The sequence below is a fragment of the Biomphalaria glabrata genome, chromosome 3 (genome assembly GCF_947242115.1).
Source record: "Biomphalaria glabrata chromosome 3, xgBioGlab47.1, whole genome shotgun sequence".
Classification (NCBI taxonomy): Eukaryota; Metazoa; Mollusca; class Gastropoda; family Planorbidae; genus Biomphalaria; species Biomphalaria glabrata.
In genome coordinates this window covers 30,681,980-30,704,361 of record NC_074713.1, presented here as the reverse complement: position 1 = coordinate 30,704,361, position 22,382 = coordinate 30,681,980, and the positions used below count along the sequence as shown (strand labels likewise).

Below are 22,382 nucleotides of genomic sequence, written 5' to 3'. Positions count from 1 at the left end.
TAGGTACAAATTAGGGAAATCAGTAGTCCAGTTTTTAATATGTATGGCTTTTATGAAGGTGATTGTTATTACCTGCGTAGATTGTTTTGAGTGTGTGTTAGTCTAGATCTAGTCCATCATTGGCATTATAATGATTATTTTATATATTTTTCATATGTCTTATGTTTGTTTATTTTGTATAATTGCAGGCTATAATTCCTGCCAACAGTTTGTGTCGTTATTGCTACTGTCGTTATTTGTACTGCCTAACGGCTCTTACTGCTGCCATAGCTGCCGTAGTACTTATAGCTGTTGCCTTATAGCTGTTGCCCTATAGCTGTTGTTTTATTGCTGCTGTACAGCTGTCATTATTTCTGTGTAGTAGCTTACGGCGGTAGTTCTGCCGAATAGCTGCTTTATTTGTTAGGTTCAGTTCGGTAGGGTTGATTAGTTGTTTGTAGTGTGTATATTTAGTTTTTGCTTATGTCTAAGTTTATTTCCATTTTCGTACTCACATATATTTTTATTACTGTTGTTTTGGTTTCATGTAAATAAAGTGTATATAAGTTTTGTTTTATAAATTTAGTTGGTTGTTTCTTTTAGTTAGCTAGATTAGTTTAGTTTAGTTTAATTGTGCTGTCTGGTTGCTTAGGTGACTCTAGCCCCTTGGTCGCTGACCGAGGTGCACAGATTGGGCCCATCCAGTAGAGCTACCACCTGCATACTGTAAAATATTGAATAAATGTTGAGTAGCAGATAACAAATAGGCCTCACTCAAAAGCGCCACCCTGACCTGCTCACATTTAGTTGAAACTTAACTAAAAACATTATTGCTGAATTAATCAATTGGATTAACATTTAAATTTAGATTTATATCATTATAATTATTATGACGGTCAATTCTCTACATTCACCAATGTGAAAACGTCAGGAATTACCCACTGTATTTGGATGTGCTATGAATTTATTGAAAAAAAATAATTTAAAAAAATCATGTCAGTGGCTGCTGAAGTACATGTTCATTATTCTGGCTGGTCATAGTTCTCAACAATAACCTTTAACATTCAATATTGATGGAAATGTGTACGATTATTAGCACTGCTGTGGGCAACACTAGTGAATTTTGACTGCGGTAGAGAACAGTGCCCATTTAGGACCAACGGATATACACTGACTACAGCATATAGACAAACAACGAAAGATTCATATCACCGGCGGAGAATATGCACTAGCATTGGAAGTTATACCAGCAGGAAGAAGAGTATTCCGGGATGTAGATACATATTTGTATTCGAATAACATTAAACGTTTGGTTCATTACATTACATTTAGATATGAACATTGTTGGGTCCAGGCATTAAGTATATGAGAATCAAATATATTTAATTGATATGGTCAGATAACTCTATAAAGAAAAATTACAAATGGCGGAAAAAGCTGAGATAGTTGCTTTGAAAGAAGAAGGGAGACTATTGGAATTAGAAGGAGCAGAGCTGAGAAAATATGTACAAGAAAGATTAATAGAAAGAGAGAAACTAGTCAAGGAAAAGGAAATAGAGAAAGAGAAGTTAGCCATGGAAAAGGAAATAGAGAAAGAGAAGTTAGCCATGGAAAAAGAAAGGGAGAAAGAGAAGTTAGTCAAGGAAAAGGAAATAGAGAAAGAGAAGTTAGCCATGGAAAAAGAAAGGGAGAAAGAGAAGTTAGTCAAGGAAAAGGAAATAGAGAAAGAGAAGTTAGCCATGTAAAAAGAAAGAGAGAAAGAGAAGTTAACTATTGATAAAGATAAATTAGCAATGGATAAAGAAATAGAGAAAGAGAAGTTGGCTATCAGTAAAGAGAAATTAGTTACGGATAAAGAAATTGAGAAAGAGAAGCTAGCTATGGAGAAAGAAAGGTTAGCCATAGAGAAAGAAAAGTTGGAAATAAAAAAAGGAAAAGCTAAAGTGTCTGGAAATAAATTGGCAAAATATAAAGGTACAATGTTTGATGAGAATAAAATAGACATAGATATTTTCTTAAAGAAGTTTGAAATTGAAATGAAAGAATTGGCTTTTCCTGAAGATAAATGGACATTTTTGTTATCGAAGTCATTTGCAGCGGAGGTACCGACAAAGATTTGCATGAATCAGAATAATTACCAAATAGTAAAGGAGCAATTACTACGAACATTTGGAAAAACTGAGGCTTTTTATCGTCAACAATATGTTAATTGCACCATTGAAACCAACGAGGATCCCCAAACATTTTTAGACAAGATGAATAGCTACTTTGACAATTGGACAGAGTCATCAAAAATAGAGAAGACGTTTAATGGACTAAAGGTATTTCTTATGCTGGATAAAGTCATTTATGAGAGTCAGGACGAACTAAAAATATTCCTGCTGGAGAGAAAGCCAAAATCTGTAGATGATATTGTAAAATTAATAAGGGCTTACAAAGTGGCACATCCTGAAAAAAAGTTAAACAGAGGTAGCGATATTGAAGAAATACTAGCATTTAATAGAGCTAGAGAAACACAAGACAGTTATAGCAACAATAGAAGATTTAGATATGAAGGACAGAATAGGTTTAGAGGACAAGGAAGGAGCCAAATAGATAGTAGACAAGGCCAGTATAATAGCTACAGAGGAAGATATCAAGGAAACAGACAAGGAAGATATGACGGCAGAAGAAATGGAAGAGATCAAAGTTTGTCGTTATTGTCGAGTTCAGGAAGTCTAGATTGTTTTCAAACATTTGTAGGAAATAAGGCTGCAAGAACAATAAGGGATACTGGGAGCACTATTGTTGGAATAAACAGAAAATTGGTTGAAGATCATGAATATACTGGAAAAAACAAAGCATGTATTATGTTTGATAGTAAAAACAGTTCGATTACCCGTGGCCCGAGTGAACATTAAAACACTGTATTATACAGGGATGTGTTAGAGATCATGATCAAATTGATTTGATTATTGGCAATATACCAAACATAAAGAAGTGCACGGAAAATGAGATAGAAGTTTGGAAAAATTGTTGTGGAATGGCCACTACTCGATATTGTAGTAAAGATGTAGAGGAAGGAGATTTAGCAAAATTGTTCGAGTTATCAACTAAGGAAAATGGGCAAGATGAAGAACAACATGAAAATACAGAAACAATTGAAATCAAAGACATAGGATTTAACAAAGAAAAAATTATCACAAAACAAAAAAATGATCCGGAGTTACGCCAACTAGCAAAGAGGTAGAGGAGGAATATTCTATGTAGAAAGAGGAACTCTTGTTAGAGAGATTGAATGGCATGGAAAAAAAGTAATCCAGTTTGTGGTACCCAGAGAATGCAGGCAGCTTGTAATGGAAAATGGACACGATATAGCACACACAGAACATCTGGGACTACACAAAACAAAACAAAGAATATTCCAGAATTTTTATTGGCCATCAATTAATAAGGACATAAAAAGTTATGTGACTTCGTGCCAACTATGTTCTAGAAAAGGAGCAAGAAACATAAAAGCACCATTACAAAGGGTGGATGTACCAGATAGACCATTTAGTAAAATAGCGATTGATTTAATCGGTCCAATGCCAGTGATATCAAATAGGGGTCACCGTTATATCCTAACTGTGATAGACGTGTGCTCCAGATGGCCGGAAGCTCTCCCACTCAAACGAATTGAAGCCAGAGACATAGTACAAGCATTATAAACGTTGTTTACAAGATTTGGATTTCCTAAAGAAATATTGTCAGATAGGGGCACTCAATTCAACTGTCAATTGGCTACAACATTCTTGAACATGTTTGGGATCCAGCAAAGGTTTACAACCTCGTATTATCCACAGAGCACTTGTGAACGTTTTAATGTCAATCTAAAGAAATAATGAAATAAAGTAATGGATGATAAACCCAAAGAGTGGGATATGGCAATACCGTCGATACTATTTGCATACAGGGAGAGTCGTAATGAAACAACAGGGTTTTCACCATTTCAAATGATTTATGGAGGAAATCCACGAGGTCCAATGACAATATTGAAAGATTTGATAATCCCACATGATCATGTAGTAACTAATGACAGTTATGATATTGTGACAGAAACTAGAAATCAGATTATAAAGACATGTGAAGAAGCGGATAGAAAGATGCTAGAGAGAAATGAATTAACACATTCCAGAGTGAAGGAACATAGAAAAATGACGGAATTAGAGGTAGGACAAGATGTTCTGGTCTTACATAAGGATAACAATAATGCTTTGGGCACAAATTGGCTGGGACCATACAAAGTAGCAAGGAAAATTAGCGATATGGATTATGAAATAGACATTGATTCGATGTTAAAAATATTTCATGTGGATTTGTTAAAAGAGTTTACACCAAGACAAAGAAGTGAAGAAAGGAGTAAAGATGAGTCAATGACAATGAGTGCCTGTGTGACGGAAGAAACGGAGAGAGGAAAAGTTTAGATCAATAGAGACAGTGGTAACAGAAAGTAGGCAAACATGGAAGGATGTCGCGGTGAATGGAGTTTCTCTTGAAAGAGCTAAAGAAATCAAGGCACTAATTGAGGATTATAAGAATATTTTTACGGATTTACCCGGTAAAACAAGTATTATAGAACATGACATCAAGTTAACTGGCAAAGTTCCAAATAAACTGCCACAATATACGATCCCATTACACCATAGAGAAGTATTACAGAAGGAAATTGATGAGCTACTAACACTGGGAGTGATAGAACCATCTAGTTCACCATGTGCTGCACCAGTCGTGCTTGTTAAAAAAAAGTGTGGCAACTTAAGATTGTGTGTGGATTATCGACAGTTGAATAAAGTCACAGAATTTGATCCATTTCCAATGCCACAAGCAGAAGAAATGTTTACTAAGCTAAAAAATGCAAAGATTTTTAGCACGTAGGATCTGTCTAGAGGATACTGGCAAGTACCTCTAAAACAAGAAGCTAAACCTTTATCGGCATTTAAGACACCTTCGGACATATATCAATGGAATGTGATGAGCTTTGGCTTGGTAAATGCTCCAGACACTTTTTAACAGAATGATGGCCAAATTATTCAGCCATAGAAGAGACACAATTTGTTATTTAGATGATATATGCATTTTTAGTGAGCAATGGGATGAGCATATACAAAGCCTTGGAGAAGTATTTAAAATTATCACTGGCCTCAGTGAAATTTCATTTTTGGGGTATAAGATTAAAAATGAGTACATTACACCACTGGAAGAAACATTATAAAAAATATTGGACATTAAGGCACAAAAGACAAAGAAGCAAATTAGAACCCTTTGGGTCTATGCAACTTTAATAGAAAATTTATCTCAAATTTTTCAGAAATAATTGAACCACTAACAAATCTAACAAAGAAAGGACGGAAGAATGTCAAGAAGCACTGGACATAATTAAAACTTTCTTTTCTGGAGCACCGATTTTGAAATTACCTGACAATACTAAAGAATTTATTTTGGCTACAGATGCATCAACCATTGCAATAGGAGGCTGTCTAATGCAAAAATGGAATGGTGTCCCACATCCTGTTTTATATGTGAGTATATATATAGTTCGTCCATCGTGGTTCGATGATGACCACTTTGTCATCCAGGGGGCTGAGGGCTTTGCACTGGGGTTTTATGCCTCCTCATGTGGCTGGTGAGACCTATGTGAGCCCGGAAGTTTCGGCCGCACACTGGGCAGGTTATTCCAGCTGGAGCTAGTGTCGTGGGCCCTGCTTTTCTTTTCTGGAGTTTTTCTTCTGCCAGCTTTGTTCTTTTTTCCTCAGCAACCTGTGCGCCAGTTTTCACAGCGCGACGCCATGATGCTCTGTCATGTGCCTCTGTCTCCCAGGTGCCTGGGTCTATGCTGAACGCCTTCAGAGAAACTTTGAGAGTGTCCCTGAAACGCTTTCTTTGACCACCTTGCGAGCGCTTTCCTTCGCTTAGTTGGCCATACAAGAGTCGTTTAGGGATGCGGTGGTCTTCCATTCTGTAGACGTGACCTGCCCATCGCAGCTGGGACTGCATCAGGATTGTGTGGATGCTTTGCAGACACGCTCTTCGAAGGACTTTTGTATCTGGTATTTTGTCTTGCCATTTGACATTTAGTATTTTTCACAGACATGTCATGTGGAAGTGGTTTAGTTTCTTTGCATGTTTACTGTACACTGTCCATGTTTCTGAGGCATATAGCAATGTAGTGTGAGCTGGCGATCCTAGATTTAATTTTTATCTATTTTTATCTGTATTTTAATTTTTTTAATCTAGGCTAGTGCTGAGTGCATGCCTGTCTCTCGCCAGCTCTTTTACTTTAGAAGTTAGTTTGTACGAGTCATGACCTGGCTCTATAAATAGAAAAGGTGCGGTCAGTTCTTCCTTTTTCCGGTTTAGACCACTGGTCAGTATTAAGCTGGTCTGTGTAACCATGTAGTTATTTTCTTGTAGTGTAAATTTCAGCTGGGACCGCCTGTAAGTTGAGAAATTGTTTTATTTTTACTTGATATATTTTAATTAGGATTGATTGTTGTTAGATTGTTTTGATGTAAACCGATTAGTGCCGTGCATCACCGGCTTAATTACTCATCCATTGTCTATGGTGGAACCAGAAGCTCCATTAATCTGGATAGCGTCACCCCTCCCCCCCTCCCAGCTATCCCTAATAATCCCCTTGTTGCTTTTCTATACTATGTCTATTTTTTAATGTTTCTAAAAGTATTTCCATTAATATTATAATGATTATTTTATATATATTTTTTATGTTTGTTTATATTTGTAATTGCAGGCTATCAGGGGCGGACTGGATGTCAAAATCGGCCAAGGCATTTCTATACCATCCGGCCCACACATTGTATATCATATGACGGGCATCCGATTATAGGTCTATCTTTCCTCAAAATCATTAGGTATCTATAACTGTATGCATGCCTACAATGAACTCCATAGCTTCAAATGATATATAAGCCTTATAATGTTGCTTTTTGATAGCTAAGTGTGTTGGTCCTAAAAGGAGGAAGCCTAAAAGTAGCGGGTGTAGGTTATCTCATTATTTGGGAAAATGTGTTAGATTAAATTAGTAGTACACTGTAGAGTCTGTTAATTTTTCTTTAAACACGATTCTCAAAGGGTCACTTTAATCAGAAAATAGTATAAAACCTACATAGTGGCATCCATGCGGTCCTTTCTGTGGCCCTGCCGGCCCATTTGGGTACCGGCCCACCGGGCATTTGCCCGAATGCCCATATAGCCAGTCCGCCCCTGCAGGCGGTAGTGCTGTCGTTACGTCTACTGTCTGCCTGTCGTTACGTATACTGTCTACCATTAGTCTGCCATCGCCTTCTTGTACCTTTTTTTTGTTGTATTTTAAGCTTAGGTCTAGTGGGTATTTAGAGTTGTTTGGTAACTGATAGATCTAGGTAGTAGGCAGGAATTAGAGTATTTTATTGGGGTTTGCCAGTTTTGGGTTTAGTCGGAGTTTATTTTTTTTAGCTTTTAGGTTAAGTAAAGTAAGTACTAGTTTATTGTTTTGTGTTCCATTGATTAGGGTTGATCGAGTGGAGTATTTTGGTATTTAAGCTTTTAATTGATTTATTATTATTGTTTTGTTTAATTTCTTTAAGAGATAATGTAGTTGTCTTAGGGTTTATTTGTTTGATATACATATATTATTGATTTTAGGTTAATTCGTGTAGTGTAAATAAAAGTGTATATAAATTGTCTGATAAATCTAGTTTCATCATTTCCTTTAAATAGCTTAGTTTAGTTTAGCTCAAGTTGATAGTTAATTGTGCGGTCTGATCGCCCAGTCGAAGGCCACCCTTTGGTCGCAGACCGGAGTGCACAGATCGGACCCACACGGTAGAGTTACCACCAACCTACTGGTTAAATAAAATCTGTTTAGCAGAAAAAGGTCTAGTGCCTCCTGACCTGCTAACAGTTGGGAGGATGACGGCTCTATAGACCCCTAGCTTGGTATTTGTGGTGATACCACGTCTGTTCCAGACATTTGTAGACAGTCTGCCGTAGGATGCACTGGCCTTGGCGATACGCAGGTCGATTTCACTATCGATTTTTCCATTTCTGGATTGTGTGCTGCCAAGATCTGTGAATTTGTCCACTGCGTTTATATCCTGTCCATTTATAGTAATGCTTGGATCCGAGTAGGCTTTCCCAGGAGCAGGTAGATATAAGACTTCAGTCTTGTTCGTATTGATGGTAAGGCCAAAGTCTGAGCATGCTCTTGAGAAGTCACTGACGATGCTCTGCAGATCGTTTTCAGAGCAGGCATTTAGGGCACAGTCGTCAGCTAATAGCAAGTCTCTGATTACTGCTGCGTTTGTTTTTGTTTTTGCTTTAAGCCGCCTTGGGTTGAATAGGCCACCATCAAATCTGTATGATATATTTATCCCGTTGTTTTCTCTATTTGTGAATGCATTTGTCAGCATAGCGGAGAACATGATACTGAACAGTGTAGGTGCTAGGATACAGCCTTATTTTACCCCGTTTGATACTTCGAAGGGCTCTGATGGTTCTCCACTTTCTTGGACACGAGCCTTCATGCCATCATGAAATAGTCTCACCATGGTTATGAATTTTTGTGGACAGCCATACTTTGACATGATTTTCCTTCTCTGCTAACAGTGTCGAATGCCTTTGTTAAGTCGACATATATTGAGAACAGGTCAGCATTTTGTTCTTGGCATTTTTCCTGGAGCTGCCTTGCTGCAAAGATCATGTCAATGGTTCCACGCTCTTTTCTGAAGCCGCACTGGCTTTCTGGTAGTAGACCATATTCTATGTGTTGCATATGTGATTAGAAAACTGACAGCAGCTGAGTTGAAATATGCCACCATTGAAAAGGAGGGACTAGCCATTGTATGGTGTATAACAAAATTAGGGTTCTATCTACTGGGAGCTAAATTTGAACTATGGACTGATCACGCTCCCTTAGCCTTCATTAATACAAATAAATTAGGTAACAATAGAATAGCCAGGTGGGCATTACAACTTATGGATTATAACTTTGAGGTCAGGACAATACCAGGGAAAGACAATGTGATAGCTGACACATTATCACGGTGTACCTAAGAAGGAGAAGAAATGGAAGTAAGGAAAGGAGCTTGGCCACGTCAATTTTGTTTCTGTTGGTTGGTCAAAAGAATAATGTCAGTAAAATCATTTTGGTGAGAACACAATGAACAGCAGTCTCACTGGCAGTGTAATGAATAGACATCTATAACAGATTGGAACATTTTGTAAATATACACATATTACATGTATATGTAATCGAAGACTGTATGGATTGACGAAGCTTTGTTACATGTGTGAGGTGTCGAGATATTAATATATGGTGTTATATTGAGAATTTGATGAAACCATTGTTAGAAATGTAAAATAGAGTATTACGGTTACATGGTTAATTATAGTTTATAATTGTGAATTATGAGATTTACTCTGATTGGTTCGTTGGGGAAGTCTGGACATTATACATTGGGATGGATGTAAGTAATTTTGAACCTAAAATAATAATGTAGAGAATGGTGATATTTAATTTTGCTGTTGGGGGTGTTTTTTTTTTTTGTTTTTGTTGGTTTTTACCTGGGTTAACAGAATGAGAATTAATGAAGATAATATAATAATAAATATATTGAACAGCGGGTTATCATTTTATTTGATATTTAAAAGACGTTCGATGTACATCGAACTTGGCAAACAAGGGGGGTGTTACGGTCGTAGCGCAGCACGGTAGAATAATGGTGCGAATTGGTGTAATGAATGGAAGTGATGTTGAAAAGGGGAAGCCGGGAGAAACTGACAGGAAGAGAAATGAAATGTTCGTATTTACATAACTTGTTGTAATATTAAAGTATTTATAGAGTAATAACCTGATAGTGTATTATTATTTCGAGTCTTGTGTCGTAACATACATAATTATTATTTCTGGGTGTCATTCAATATTTAAAACGCCAATTCTTCTCGCAATAAAAAAAATACGCATTGTCATGATTGTCCGCTTTCATTTAATAAAAATGTAATAATAAGGTGAATACAAATATAGATCTAAATCTATATCGATCTCTTAAAAAGCGATATTTTGCTAGTCATAGTAGGCCTAAATCTAAAAGGCAGATATGAATGTTTATAGTCTTTTTGTTGGAAAACTACTATCTACTATAGATAGCTCATTAAGTTAATTTGACAGTGATTTTGTACTTAGTAAAGTATGGATAAAATGCAAAGACGAATTCAATTTCTAATACAAAATCTTAATTTTCATTTATTATCCTTATCCCTACCCATACTGTGCACCACGCAATCAGTTTCGCACAGGGCCCCGCAATCTGTAGGACCGGCCCCGAGAATACATACTCCTTACAATTAGCTTTATATTACATAAATATATATATATATATATAGTTATGACATTTTTGTTTGCCAAGTCTACAGAAAAAGGTGCATGTTGAGTCTATACCTGCAGATGTTTAAAGGCCAGACTTTTAACCTTCTCTCATTTTCATCAGATATTTATTGCCAAATTTCATCAGGATCCTGTAAGTAAAAAAATGTCCAAAAAAATATCTATATCTTAAAGTTCATACTTAGCTAGTGTCGTAGGCGGCTCACAATATTTCACCACAAATGTAAAGTTTAGAATTTAACTCGTGCGTAATGTTCCGGAACTGTGGAACGAGCTTACTGGTTGTTATCAGTGGCGTCAATAGGATGGGTGTCACCTGGTGTGGTAAGATCAGGGTATCACCTCTCCCCCCCCCCCCCAGCGTTCCACTTATTCTCCCCAATAAAAACTATCGTTGTTTAGTTGTTTTATTTGCGCTTTAATACAGTTCGTTGATTAGACACAGTTAAAATGAGTGTCGAGTCTATTTTCAAAATGTGTTGTTTCTGACATGTTATCATTAGTTATTATTAGTTATTACACAGATTTTAAAATAAGAAACAAATTAAACATCAACTGAACACGTTTTTCTTAGTAAACATTAAACAGCTTCTATTACTCTTAATGGGAACCTTTTAACATTATAGTGGTAGTTTCCTGAGGACGATTAACGAAAAAAATTCAACTTAACGAAAAGTATAGGCCTATATCGATTGATACAAAAACTTGAAAAGTGTTACGTCTTCATATTGGATGAGACTCTTTAGACATGAAAACGACAAATCACAGTTTATAAATACTTTAATCTTTATTAATACTGAAAACACTTTCTTGTTCATATTCCTCCATTTTGATTCTTCCTTCCTTTTAACACGCAATCGCACCATTTCACATTCACACTAAGATGCGCACGTAACACCCCCCCTGTTTAACAAGTTCGATGCACATCGAACGTCCAAAATACAAATCACTGAATATATTATCAGACTATTCCAAGTTAAAAAAAAATCGGTAACATATAAAACCATAATGTAATAACTAAACAAAATAAAACACAATGTCATGTTAATACCAATACAATCCCAACATGAAATAACAATTATATTCATCACAATAATAACTGTTATTATGAGCAATTGAAACCACTTCTGTTAACATTTATCTATAAGTAATCATATTTCTATCAATACAACTCCCCACTCATAATTGTATGCCTGTACAAAACACCATCATTCCAGTCGTAATCAAATAGTTAACAAACAAAGTCTATCTTGCTCCATGCATATTGTAACAACAATATTCAATTCATTACACATATATTTATTCATTGTAGAATAGAACAATAAATAATGTCCATCATTCCTACCTTTTCTAATCATATCTATATAATTCTAACATTATTGACATGCCATCCTTTCCGCTTCCCTCCTTTGCAATGATGTCCCATTGTGATTCTACTACCTAATGATCTAGCTGTACTGTTTTCTAGACTGCTAATATCCCTCTCTTTTCTCGTATACGCCTCTTCACTATTGTACCTTGAATCCTTAATTCTAATTAACTGTTGACACTGTCTTCTAATATGCCCCCTTCTCCCACAATTAAAGCATAAGATGTATGGATTTGTACGTCTGTATGTGGGCTTATATCGCTTTCCCTGTACCACTGATTGCCTTACTTTTTTTTAATTTGGACCCATTCCTATTGCATTGCTTTCTACCTTATCTGTTAATTCTTTCTTCTCGTGCTCTCTGCTACCCATGTCATCTGATGTATGAGATCTTATGTCTTCTTCCACATCCCCATTTCTACCTCGCGTAGACTTTATCCCATAATATTTCTTCCAATTCTCAATCTCCCTTACTGAACATATTTTCACCCCATGGATATTCCCAATAATTAAATCTATCTCACCCTGATCTACAACACAAGCTTCCACTGTCCCCTTAACATACGGTGTGTCTATACTAACTTTAGCAATCGGTAATTGTACAATATTCCCATTAAACATAACACACTTCCTAGATTCGCCTGTATATTCATGGTCTTCCACTAAATTCTGATTCACTCCAATAATAGTGCTCCCAGTATCCCTGATGGTCTTGGCTGCCTTGTTCCCTACGAATGTCTGAAAAATCTCCAATGTTCCAGTATCAGATGACAATGATAAGCCTTGCTCTATTCTACCTTTCTCCCAGTCCTTTCTTTCCTGTCTGTTTCCTTGATATCTTCCGTTGCGGCTATCATTTTGTCTTTCATATGTACCACTTCTATACTGTCTATCCTGTGTCTCCCTTGTTCTGTAAGAGTTATTCTGTGTCTCACATGTTCTGTTAAAGGCAACTATTTCTTCTATATCACTGCCTCTAGATAATTTCTTCTCGGGATGTGCCACTTTATAAGCCCTTATCAGTCTTACTATGTCTTTTATGGATTTCGGTTTCCTCTCCAACAGAAATATTTTTAATTCCTCCTGACACTCGTACATCACTTTGTCCAGCATGAGAAATGTCTTAAGACTGTCAAAGGTTTTTTCTACCTCAGCGGTTTCTATCCAGTTATCGAAATGGCTGCTCATTTTGTCCAAGAAGGTCTGCGGGTCATCCTCTGGTTCTATCTCACAATTAACAAACTGTTGGCGATAGAAAGCTTCTGTTTTCCCGAAAGTTCTAAGTAGTTGTTCTTTCACAATGCTGTAGTTACCCTGGTTCATACATATTTTTGAAGGCACCTCCGCTGTAAATGATCTCGACAATAAGAATGTCCATTTGTCTTCAGGGTACTCCAGTTCTCTCATTTCTATCTCGAACTTCTTCAAAAAAATGTCTATGTCCATTTTGTCTTCGTTGAATATCAAACCTTTATATTTTGCCAGTTTATTCCCTGTAGAGTCACTCTTTCTTTTATCATTCTCTTTTCCTTGGTCTGTTTTTAACTTTTTCTCTGCTGTCTCTTTTTCAAATGCTAATCTTTCTCTTTCAATGGCGACCAATTCATTTTTCTTTTCTTTGTCTCTTTCCATCGCTAATCTCTCCTTTTCTTTGTCTCTTTCCATCGCTAATCTCTCCTTTTCTTTTTCCCTTTCTCTTTTGTCCTCCTTATCTAATCTCTCCTTTTCTTTGTCTCTTTCCATCGCTAATCTCTCCTTTTCTTTGTCTCTTTCCATCGCTAATCTCTCCCTCTCCATCAACCTTTCTTGTACGTATTTTCTTAGTTCTGCCCCTTCAAGCTCCAACAACCTTCCCTCTTCCTTCAACGCTGCTATCTCAGCCTTGTCCGCCATAGTTGATTACTAATAATATCGAATCGAATGTTCTCCTGTCTCTAGATCTAGACTATACTATCTCTACTGTCTGCTGACAGGAGATCCCCTGTGAATAGAGGGATACGTGGGTTACCTTTGCGTTGGGCGCCACTTGTTACGTCTTCATATTGGATGAGACTCTTTAGACATGAAAACGACAAATCACAGTTTATAAATACTTTAATCTTTATTAATACTGAAAACACTTTCTTGTTCATATTCCTCCATTTTGATTCTTCCTTCCTTTTAACACGCAATCGCACCATTTCACATTCACACTAAGATGCGCACGTAACAAAAAGAAAATTTTTATTCATCTTTTTGTTTATATTTCAAATTTGAAAAAAGTATAAATAACTTTAAACTCAATATCTTTTGCAACTTCGTTTTCAATGACAGAATTGCTTGATTTGAATTCATTTTTAAAAAAATTTGCAATAGTTGTTAAGTAATGAACTTTAGTTTTGAAAAGCTTCGCCACTTACACATGCCACGTAGACTTGCTTTTGGATGGAAACAGTTAAAGGCTCAAATCAAAGGCTGGTAGAGATTCGTTGAAATCCTTCCTATTGAAACTTGCTGAAACTTCTGTTCAAATATCTTGTCGTCTGGTTCAGTATAAAAGAGATAGATGCACTCAGCAATTAAACTTTTCTTCTCTGTTTGGATAGTGAATCCGGCATCTTCTTATTACTCTCCAGATATTTTCATATTGTTAAAACGTATTTTTATGTTGCAATAATATGCTAGTTTGAGTTGACAAAAGTTATCTCAATAACATTTTGAGCTAACTTGTCACACATTTCGAAGAGTAAATGTTTAAGTGCTCTAGCTTAGCCACCAATTAGCCAAGAATTAACACTTTAATATGAAGCTACTCTTGTGTTGTGTTGACTTTTTCCTCAGTACATCTGCCAACAAGAAAGTAAAGCTTCTCTTGTGCACACTTTAATAAAATCATTCTTTCATGGTTCTAACAGCGACACGATGAGACTCACTCATAATTTACATGTGACAAAGTTTATACCAGATTGTTCTTATTTAATGATTTGATTGCCAGGGGAACAAAAGAGTGTTTGTGTCTGTTTGTCTTTGCTATCCTGTGTCTTGTATCTCTTTTGTGATGGTAAAATCACAAAATCCTGACACAAAGGGTGATTCTTTATTTCGAGGATCTTGTTAGCTTTTTTAGAGATATTTGTCTCAAACAACTGCCCAAATGGGGTTTGTTTTTTGCCAATGATTTTGCCAGCAGCATTTAGGATTCTATAAAGTTTATTTTTATTTTTAATGCTCAGGTTGCCATACCAGGCAGTGATATTGAAACTTAAAATATTGCAGATGTGAGCGTGATAAAACAAAGCCAAGGCCTTTTCGCTGACATTAAACGAGAACAGTTTTCTTAGTAATCGTAATCTTTGCTGCCCTTTTTTGCTGATATAATCAGTATTTGCAGTAAAATTTAGTTTATTGTCTAGGATAGTACCCAACTATTTAAAGGTTTGCACAATTTCAATAGTCTCTCCAGCTATAGAAACAATATCATTTTCCTTCTTGTCCCTAAGAAAATCGATTATCATTTCTTTGTTTTTTTTTTTTACATTTAATAATAAAAAAATTATCTTTACAGAATTTTTCAATGTGTTCTATTTCTTTGAAATACTCATTTACGTCTGAGCTCATCATATCAATCTCGTTCCAGGCGTTTTAAATTATCAGAACTGATACCATCAACTTTCGGATCACTTAAAGAGGAATATCCTACAACATTTCAGTCATTTGAACATTACCATTGCTACTGTTAATATATCTTACAACTTCAGAGATCTATGTTATGTTTGCTGTGATACAAGATACCATAGTACCTTGCAACATTTATGTCTCTGATAAGTATATCCCTTAAGCGAGTTTCTCATTGCCCACTGTCTATCAAACAAGAAAACCTTGCTATTAATTTTTTCCCCATTAAGAAAAATTTTATTCAACCATTCCAATGCTTTATGATCTAGCTTCTGTCACATTTTTAAATTTTTAAATAATTTTATTTTGGGGAAAGCATTTTTTCCACTTGGGTGTCACCCCCTATTGGCCCGCACCCCCCGCATCAGCCTAGTGACGCCACTGGTTGTTATCTTTGTGAATGCTTTCAAATTACAGTCAGCCAGCATTGACATGTTCTTACACTTATTTATAATTTTAAAAAAGGCTTGTTCACAGATGGATGTGGACTCAAATATTGTGAACGTTTAGCAGCAAAGTTCTGTAAGTTTGGATATGCCACTTCCGGCACCATAAAACTCCCGTGACTTGAACTTCTTTCTCCTAATTTTTCTGCAGGTATGACTTGAAGTTGTTGAAGTCTGAACATTTGCTTTCGAATTCTATAATCAAGAAATTCAAATAAATCTTGTACTTTTCAATCATTTCCCTAAAAATAGTTTCCCCTTTCATCAAAGGAAAATGACAAAGCCTGTTTTCATTGACTGCCTGGTCGTGCGGTTTGCGCGCTGGACTGTCGTTCGGACTTATCGATGGTCCCGGGTTCAAACCCTGCCCGCTATCATCCCCTGTCATCCTGCGTGAGGTTTGGACTAGGAAGTAAATTATCTTCAACTTTGAAGGAACATCCATAACATGAAAAACATTTAACATTTGTTGTCACAATTGTGATAGCTTTGTTTGAAAAGATGCATATACATGTGCTAACAACCCATTGTAAAAATGTCGATGGCAAAAATGATGTCTCTCTTTCACTCTTCAATAGAAATATCAGAAACAAAGTCACAATCAATATCCTTCAGGGAAACAACAAATTCTTCCTTGATATTACATATTCTTCTCAATACCTTGGCCACGCAAAGCCAGCAGATGCTACTGTGGTAACGAACATCGAAAACAGTCTTTGGTTAAGATCAATGCAGCTTTCTACAAACTTTCCCGAGTTCTTTAATTTTATTAGCAAACCAATGTTTTTTTTTTCCAGATCGAAGCACGGGCTCCATCATTTGTTACACCTGCCACATATTTCCATGCCAACTCAAAACTTTCAACACAGTCGTCATAGCATTGAATAAATACTTGTCTGAGTTTGCATTTTATAAAATGAATGTTTTGACATATTTCTAATTAGATTATTCACTTGAACCTTTTTTTAGAATCACATGTATGGACAATATTTATGTAGCCTCTACATCATATCATAAGAATAAGAAATTTCTTTGGGCACACCTAATAATTATAGGTGTCCGCGGGCCGCATAAAACGCTCCGGCTTAATTTGCCCACCCTTGTGTTAGAGGCATAGGAATCATAATTAATCAGTGGCGTAATACCCAGTACGGCTAATCCTCACGAAGCCCCCTACTCAAACGAAGGAAAACAGCGAAAAGCCTTTTTTAAAAATATTAAATGAAATAAAATAAAATACAATAATATGTCTGACAAATGATACGTGACAGTCATACATGAAGGCCACAGAGCGTTGATCAGTGACAAGGGTAAAGCGATTACCTACTAAGTAGTGTTGCCATTTCCTTAAAGATTCTACAATGGCGTAGGCATCTTTTTCTATTGCTGAGTGCCGCCTTTCACTTTTGGAGAGTGTTCTCGAAAAGAACGCCACGAGGAGGCCATCCTGGTTGAGAGTGGCTGCTATTGCAATATCGAGGCGTCCGTTTCAACCGTCAGAGGTCGAGTATAGTCAAGGGTAAAGATGGCAGCTTTCTCCAGCTCCTGCTTTAATTCGTTAAGGGCTGTCTTCACTGTTTCTGAAAGTATGTATGACGTATTATTTGCCAAAACATTTATTTTGTTTGAAAAATTTGGGATCTACTGCCAGTAGTACGCCAACATGCCCACGATTCGTTTTTGTGAGCGCATATCATGAGGAGGAGGAAGGTTTCTTAAAGCCTGGAATCTTTCAGGGACTGGCTTGAGTAGGTCTTTAGAAATTTCATACCCCAATAGGCAAACTTTGTTAGTGGCTATCGTACTTTTGTCTTCATTAAATGTGATCCCATACTTTCTAGAAGCATCAAGAAATCTTTGCAGATTCTCATCGTGCGACGTACTAAAAACGGAATAGTTGGATATCCGTTCTACCAGTTCATCGACTCGGGGCATTGGGTATGCATCCAATAAGGTGAAGCGATTTATTGTTTGACTGTAATCAATGACCATCCTTCTTTTATGTCTCTCGTTTGTTGTCACAAGCACCTGTGCTCTCCAGGGAGACTTTGAAGGTTGAATGATTTTGTCCGCGAGGAGTTTTCTAACTTCAGACTCAATAAATTTGTTATCCCCTATTGAGTGCTTTCGGGACTTAGTAGCCACCGGTCTGCAGTCAGAAGTTAGATTACTGAATAGGCTAGGTGTTTCGACTCTTATCTTATCTTATATAATACAGACGTTACTTCAAAAAAGAAGATGATTATTCCTACGCGTCATGCATTTAGTCATGCATATTAACCAATGACTTAAACTCTGCAAAGTCACTGGTTTTCCTGACTAGCTCAGGCAACCCATTCCATGCTCTAATAGCACTAGGGAAGAAGGAGTATTTGTACAAATTTGTCCTAGCATATGGGACGAGGAATGTGCCTTAATCTTTGTGTCTTTCAGAGTATTTGATTAAATTCTGTTTTTGTATTTGAAGATTTCAGTGTTTTAAGTAATTGCTACTTTACTTTTGAGTCTTCTGTCCTGGAGGCTTTCTAAATTTAGTGATTTTACTAAAGGTGTTACTCTAGTCAAATGTGAATATTCGTTTGTTATGAATCTCACTGCTCTATTTTGCGTCTGTTCCAGTTTCTTAATGTTTTCTTGAGTTAAAGGGTCCCAAACGGAGGATGCATATTCTATTATTGGCCTAACCAAGGTTAAATAACATTTTAGTTTTATGTTCTTATTTGATTTATAGAAATTTCTTTTAATAAATCCTAATGCTTTGTTTGATTTTTTAATAGTTTCATCAATATGTGGATACCATGACAGTTTTTCATTTATTATAACACCTAGGTATTTAGCGTTTTTAGTCTGTGTTACTGATTTGCCATGAATAAGATAAGTGGAATTAATTTGTTTTAGTTTTTTTGTTACTCTTAACAACTGACATTTTTCTGGGTGGAAAGACATTCTCCAATTTGATTCCCATTTCTGTAATTCATCTAATTCTCTTTGTAAAATATCTGTGTCTTGTGTTGTTTTTATTGTTCTATATATTATGCAATCGTCTGCAAATAATCTGACTTTTGTTCCTGAAGTAATGCAATTTGGTAAATCATTTATGTAAATTAAAAATAGTAGTGGACCCAAGACTGTTCCTTGAGGTACACCTGAGTTTACTGTTATCGGTGTTGATTTAGAACCATTTATTATTACAGTTTGTTCTCTCCCTATCAGAAAATCTTTAATCCACTGATGCAGTGGACCATTAATGCCAAAATATTTTAATTTTTTAAGCAAACAATGGTGGTGAACTTTGTCAAAAGCCTTAGAAAAATCTAGTAAGATAGCATCTATTTGTTCACTATTATCTAAAACTTTTGAAAAATCATCAATTAGTCCTATTAGTTGTGTTTCACATGATCTATATTTTCTAAAGCCATGTTGGTATGGTGTGAGGACATTATGTTTGTCTAAGTGGTTTATAATGTTGCTACATATTATGTGTTCTAGGATTTTACATGTGATGCTGGTAAGTGATACTGGTCTGTAGTTTCCTGGGTCAGATTTTTCTCCTTTTTTAATTAGCTTCTTTCCAGTCCTTTGGTACTCTGCCCTGGTTAAGCGAAGCCTGAAAGAGTATTTTGAACACTGGGGCTAGCTCATTGCTTAGTTCTTTGAGTAATCTAGCTGGAATACCATCAGGGTATTCCTGAAAGAGTATTTTGAACACTGGGGCAAGCTCATTGCTTAGTTCTTTGAGTAATCTAGCTGGAATACCATCAGGTCCAGACGCTTTATTTGGTCTGGTGTTGGCTAATAGTTTTTGGATTCCATTTTCTTGTACTACTATATCTTTTATGTTGTCTACTTGGTTCAAATTCAGTAATATGTCTTTGTCTCCTGAGGCTGAGAATGCTGATGTATTAGTATTAGTTTAGGATGTTTGCTTTAGTTTCATTATCATTATGTATTATGTTATGTTCATCTTTTAATGGCGCTATGCCTGTTGTTTCCATTTTCTTAGACTTAATGTATGACCATAGGTTTTTGTTGTTATCTTTAGATATTACATTGTTTATGTATTCACTCTGCAGCTGTCTGCTTACTTTTTGGGTTAAGTGTTTAATTTTTATATACTTTTTGTAAACTCTTTGTGCCTTAGTTTCTTAAAATTTTCTATATAGGTTTCCTTCTGTTTACAAAGCTTCTTTAGTCTATTATTAAACCAGCATTTATTTACTCGTGCTGCTTTAAGACCACAGATGTGTAGAGGATTGCGTTTTTCTCCGTACGGTATGGTCTATTCCTGATGAAGACTTATAAAGTCTACACCAAGTATTACATCCGAGCACAATCCAGCAAGTACAGAAAGTTTGACCTTTTCGTAGTGTTCTCCCTTGTATTGGACATCGGCAAATGTATGTCCTAGTGTCTTTTCAGAAAGATGTGTAGTGGCCATGAATATTCTGTTTGTAGAAGGACGTACTGGCCATTTATTTTTCTTGATGGCTTCTGATATGTAGCTTTCACAGCTGCCAGTGTCTATACGAGCTTGCAACAGAGAAATGTGTTGATGACAAGGTACATGGAGCTATCACACTTGTCAGTGATAATTTGCTGCCAGCTATGGTGGCTGTTGTTTTACTTGATTTAAAAACGGTTCGGAAGTGTCCCTTTTTTCCGCACTGATAACAGTGCATTTTGAGCAGGACATTCAGTCCTAGAGTGTCTACTTCTACCACAGAAGTAGCATAGTGACTTAATGGCATTTGGTCTTCACTAGATATGGATGTTTCTAGATGGGAGTGAGTTGGCGTTTTCATAGCCCCACAAGAGATTTCGTTCGTTGAATTGTAAGCCAGCATTTCTTAGAGTAGCCGCTGTCTACTAGTGTTGGATGCCAGACCATTTATAAAGGCGTCTCTAATACTAATGTCTCTGTGCTGTTTTGCAGTTACTTCTTTAAAGTCACAGTCCTGGGCCAGGCTTCGCAACTTTAGCATAAGTGACTCGGCCGTTTTGCCCAGCTGCTGTTTACATGTAGCAACCAAATATGTAGCAACAATTCATTCTTTACCTTAATGTTAGTAGTCTTGAGTGTGTCAATGGCCATTGAGTAGGACAAGACATCACTAATGAGCATGTAAATCGTAGAGGAACAGTGATTCTTCAACAACTATAAAAGTCTTCGTTAATATATTTGATGAACGACAGAAAATTCTGAAATGTGTCAGTGAATCAATTTTTTGGAGGCAAGAGGTTATTGGGCTCAATGTCGAACTCTTTCGGTCTGAGTAGTTTTTCCATTGTTGATTAAGAATTCCAACACTAATCCAGACACATAATCTTGTCGAATAAATTGTAAAGGAATAACAAGTAATAGAATTGCAATACCATGGCTTTATTCGACAAGATTGCAGTAGACAGTCAAAGAGACAAGCACATCTCGCACGACATTTCTTAACTTCCATGAATACACACACACACACTGGACATGGCCGTGACCTTATGACACGCTGGACACACGCAGAAAATAAAAATAAACAACTGTTACACTACCCTTACGAATAGTGCATGGGCGTTTAGGCTAGAACTGTAATAATATTTTAAAATATAACAATTTGTCAGCCGACTTAGACATTACCCAGTAATCTAAAACAACTCAAAAGAGAAATGAATTATTCCCTTCACACTCTATGGGAATAGAAACAAAACACAGAAACCTGCTCCCGAGCAGATCAGCACACCAACTGACTAGACTGACCACTAGATACCTTAACATGATTTACCCCCTTGAAAACCCCGTGATCAAACAATTCACAACTAACAAACACACACATATCTCACATTTTATGCACCCTTGCTCTCGATAAAGACATCAAAAAGATGACTATTAAGTGTGACAAACTGTTTTGTCTTTTCTTATCTAACCCTCCCGACTACAACTTTAAAAAGTCTCAAACTTTTATCTAAAAATGTATCTAACAGTGCGCACCTCGCCCTGAAATCTCTGCCTCTCTCTTTCGCACCGTGCGCACCCTCACTCTCTTTCGCACCGTGCGCACTTCGCCCTGCGTTCTCTGCTTCTCTCTTTCGCACCGTGCGCACCTCGCCCTGCGATCTCTATCTCTCTCTTTCGCACCGTGCGCACCCTCACTCTCTTTCGCACCGTGCGCACTTCGCCCTGCGATCTCTGCCTCTCTCTTTCACACCGTGCGCACCTCGCCCTGCGATCTCTGTCTCTCTCTTTCGCACCGTACGATCTCTGCCTCTCTCTTTCGCACCGTGCGCACCTCGCCCTGCGATCTCTGCCTCTCTCTTTCGCACCGTGCGCACCTCGCCCTGCGATCTCTGCCTCTCTCTTTCGCACCGTGCGGTCTCTGCCTCTGTCTTTCGCACCGTGCACACCCTCACTCTCTTTCGCACCGTGCGGTCTCTGCCTCTGTCTTTCGCACCGTGCACACCCTCACTCTCTTTCGCACCGTGCACACCCTCACTCTCTTTCACACCGTGCGATCTCTGTCTTTGTCTTTCTCACCGTGCACACTCTCAC

At 37.0% G+C, this 22,382-nt stretch overlaps 1 protein-coding gene across 2 annotated transcripts in view; it reads left to right on the top strand.

Moving 5' to 3' along the window:
- LOC129925234 (uncharacterized) overlaps positions 1-22,382 on the top strand; it is a 43,387-nt gene that overhangs the window by 9,546 nt on the left and 11,459 nt on the right. For both annotated transcript variants that reach the window (XM_056024497.1, XM_056024496.1), the window contains exons 2-4: positions 5,309-5,519; positions 6,749-6,869; positions 10,404-10,514. The gene's annotated coding sequence lies outside the window, so the exon portion shown is untranslated. The remainder of the gene's footprint in view (positions 1-5,308; positions 5,520-6,748; positions 6,870-10,403; positions 10,515-22,382) is intronic.